Source organism: Lepus europaeus, unplaced genomic scaffold (genome assembly GCF_033115175.1).
Source record: "Lepus europaeus isolate LE1 unplaced genomic scaffold, mLepTim1.pri SCAFFOLD_477, whole genome shotgun sequence".
Lineage (NCBI taxonomy): Eukaryota > Metazoa > Chordata > Mammalia > Lagomorpha > Leporidae > Lepus > Lepus europaeus.
The window spans coordinates 21,187-25,781 of record NW_026909354.1 but is presented as its reverse complement, the minus strand read 5'-3'; positions in this window follow the sequence as shown (position 1 = coordinate 25,781).

The following is a 4,595-nucleotide window of genomic DNA, read 5'->3' as shown; positions in this document are numbered from 1 at the left end:
GTATAGATGACATTTTATGCATTTGCCTAACGAGAAGACTTTATTTTTCTTGAAAACCATTTTTACTGTGATTTTCTTGGTCCATTGCATATGAATTGTACACCAGTTTGTCCAGATATGACTGGATTAAACCAGAAATATCTGGTTGTGTTTTGGCTAACTCAATCCCAGATATTGCTGCAGCATCTGTGTTTCTGTTTTCCGGATATTATCAACGGATTTTATTTTTTTTGAATGTTTTTTTATCAGGGAATGTTTAATTTTGTGCTGGGAAACACAAGTTGACTCCACATGGAGACACCAGCTCTACATATTTGTATTTTCTAGGGAGAAACCTCGAAGAACTGTGGCAAACAAACATGATATATCTGTTTGTATAGATGACATTTTAGGCACTTACCTAAAGAAAAGACTTTCCTTTTCTCCAGAACCATATTTACTGCAATTTTCTCGGTCCATGGTGTATGAATTCCACAACACTTTGTCTGGATATGACTGTATGAAACCAGAAATATCTGGTTGTGTTTTGGCAAACTCAATTCGAGATATTGCCACAGGCTCTGTGTTTGTGTTTTCTGGTTATTATCAATGGAATGTATTGTTTTGAATACATTTTTTCAGGGAACATTTAATTTTGGGCTGGGAAACACAAGTTCACTCCACTTGGAGAACCAGCTCTACACATTCATATTTTCTAGGAAGAAAGGTAGAGGAACTGCTGCAAACAAACATGATATTTCTGTTTGTATAGATGACATTTTATACACTTGCCTAACGAAAAGACTTTGTTTTTCTCCAAAACCATTTTTATTGTGATTTTCTTGGTCCATTGCATATAAAATGCACACCAGTTTGTCCAGATATGACTGGAGGAAACCAGAAATATCCAGTTGTGTTTTGGCTAACTCAATCCCAGATATTGCTACAGCCTCTGTGTTTGTGTTTTCTGGATATTATCAATGGACTGTATTGTTTTGAAGGTGTTTTTTTATCAGGGAACATTTAATTAGGTGCTGGGAAACACTAATTGGTTCCACATGGAGACACCAGCTCTACACATTCGTAATTTCTAGGGAGAAAACTAGAGGAACTACGGCAAACAAACATCATATTTCTGTATGTATAGATGACATTTTATGCACTTGCCTATGAAAAACACTTTGCTTTTCTCCAAAACCATTTTTACTGTGATTATCTCTGTCCATTGCATACAAATTCCACCCCACTTTGTCCGGATATGACTGGATGAAAAGAGAAATATCCGGGTATGTTTTGGCTAACTCAATCCAAAACATTGTGAAAACCTCAGTGTTTTTGTTTTCTGGATATTATCGATGGACTTTATTGTTTTGAAATTTTTTACAAGGGAACATTTAATTTTGTACCGTAGTCACACTAATTAGTTCAACATGGAGACATCAGCTCTACACATTCGTATTTTCCAGATAGATAGAGGAAATGCGGCAAACAAATATGATATTTCTGTTTGTATAGATGACATTTAATGTACTTGCCTAACGAAAAGACTTTACTTTTCTCGAAAACCATTTTTACTGTGATTTTCTTAGTCCATTGCATATGAATTGCACACCAGCTTGTCCGGATATGACTGGAGGAAACCAGAAATATCCGGTTTTGTTTTGGCTAACTCAATCCTAGATATTGCTACAGCCTCTGTGTTTCTGTTTTCTGGATATTATCAATGGACTGTATTGTTTTGAAGGTTTTTTTATCAGGGAACATTTAATTAGGTGCTGGGAAGCACTAATTGGTTCCACATGGAGACACCAGCTCTACACATTCATATTTTCTAGGAAGAAAGGTAGAGGAATTGCGGCAAACAAACATGATATTTCTGTTTGTATAGATGACAGTTTATGTACTTGCCTAACGAAAAGACTTTGCTTTTCTCCAAAACCATTTGTACTGTGATTTTCTTGGTCCATTGCATATGAATTGCACACCAGTTTGTCCAGATATCACTGGATGCAACCAGAAATATCCGGTTGTGTTTTGGCTAACTCAATCCCAGATATTGCTACAGCCTCTGTGTTTCTCTTTTCTGGATATTATCAATGGACTGTATTGTTTTGAAGGTTTTTTTATCAGGGAACATTTAATTAGGTGCTGGGAAACACTAATTGGTTCATCATGGGAACACCAGCTCTACACATTCGTATTTCTAGGGAGAAAGCTGGAGGAACTGTGGAAAACAAACGTGACATTTCTGCTTACATAGATGACATTTTATGCACTTGCCTAACGAAAAGACTTTGCTTTTCTCCAAAACCATTTGTATTGTGATTTTCTCGGTCCATTGCATACGAATTCCACAGGAGTTTGTCCGGATATGCCTGGATGAAACCAGAAGTATCCGGTTGTGTTTTGGCTAAAGGAATTTCAATTATTGTGAATGCCTCTGTGTTTGTGTTTTCGGGATATTTTCGATGGACTTTATTGTTTTGAATGTTTTTATTAGAGAACATTTAATTTTGTACCGTAGAAACACTAATTGTTCCACATGGAGACACCATATCTACACATTCGTATTTTCTAGGGATAAAGCGAGAGGAACTGCGGCAAAAAACATCATATTTCTGTTTGTATAGATGACATTTTAAGCACTTGCCTAACAAAAAGACTTTGCTTTCCTGCAAAACCATCTTTACTGTGATTTTCTCGGTCCATTGCATACGAATTCCACACCACTTTGTCCGGATATGACTTGATGAAACCAGGAATATCCGGTTGTGTTTTGGCTAACTCAATCCCAGATATTCCTACAGACTCTGTTTAAGTGCTTTCCGGATATTATCAACGGACTTTATTGTTATGAATGATTTTATCATGGAACATTTCATTTTGTGCTGGGAAACACTAATTGTTACCACATGGAGACACTAGTTCTATATTTTCGTATTTTCTAGGCAGAAAGGTAGAGGAACTGCGGACAACAACATGACATTTCTGTTTCTATAGATGACATTTTATGCACTTGCCTTAAAAAAAGACTTTGCTTTTCTCCAAAACCATTATTACTGAGATTTTCTCGATGCATTGCATACGGATTCCACACCACTTTGTCCGGATATGACTGGATGAAACCAGAAATATCTGGTTGTGTTTTGGCTAACTGAATCCCAGATATTGCTACAGGCTCTGTGTTTGTGTTTTCTGGATATTATCAACGGACTTTATTGTGTTGAATGTTTTTTATCAGGTAACATTTAATTTTGTGCTGGGAAGGACTAATTTGTTCCACATGTACATACCAGCTCGATACATTCGTAAATTCTAGGGAGAAAGGTAGAGGAACAATGGCAAACAAACATCATATTTCTGTTTTTATAGATGACATTTTATGCACTTGCCTAATGAAAAGACTTGCTTTTCTCCTAAACCAATTTTACTGTGATTTTCTCGGTCCATTGCATACGAATTCCACACCACTTTGTCCGGATATGACTGGATGAAACCAGAAATATCCGGTTGTGTTTTGGCTAAGTCAATGCAAAATATTGCTACACACTCTGTGTTTGTGTTTTTTGGATATTATCTATGGACTTTATTGTTTTGAATGTTTTTATCAGGGACCATTTCATTTTGACCGTAGAAACACTAATTGGTTCCACATTAGACACCAGCACTACATATTCGAATTTACTGGGAGAAAGCTTGAGGAACTGCAGCAAACAAACATGATATTTCTGTTTGTATAGATGACATTTTATGCACTTGCCTAACAAAAAGACTTTGCTTTTCTCCAAAACCATTTTTACTGTGATGTTTTCGGTCTGTTACATACGAATTCCACAAGACTTTGTCTGGGTATGCCTGGATGGAAGCAGAAATATCCGGTTCTGTTTTGGCTAACACAATCCGAAATATTGTGAAAGCCTCTGTGTTTGGGTTTTCCGGATATTATCAATGGACATTATTGTTTTGAATGTTTCTGATAAGGGAACATTTAATTCTGTACCGTAGAAACATTAAGTGGTTCCACATGGAGACACCAGCTCTACACATTCATATTTTTTAGGGAGAAAGATACCGGAACTGCAGCAAACAAACATGACATTTCTGTTTGTATAAATGACATTATTTGCAATTGCCGAAGGAAAAGACATTGCTTTTCTCCAAAACCATTTTTACTGTGATTTTCTCTGTCCATTGCGTATGAATTCCACACCACTTTGTCGGGATATGACTGGATGAAACCAGAAATATCCGGTTGTGTTTTTGCTAACTCAGTCCCAGATATTGCTATAGACTCTGTGTTTCTGTTTACCAGATATTATCAACGGACTGTATTGTGTTGAATGTTTTTTATCAGGGAACATTTCATTTTGTGCTGCGAAAGACTACTTGGTTCCACATGGTGACACCAGCTCTACACATTCGTAATTTCTGGGGAGAAAGCTAGAGGAACTACCACAAACAAACATCATATTTCTGTTTGTGTAGATGACATTTTATGCACTTGCCTATGGAAAACATTTTGCTTTTCTCCAAAAACTTTTTTCCTGTGATTATCTCGGTCCATGGCATATGAATTCCACACCACTTTGTCCGGATGACTGGACCAGAAATATCCG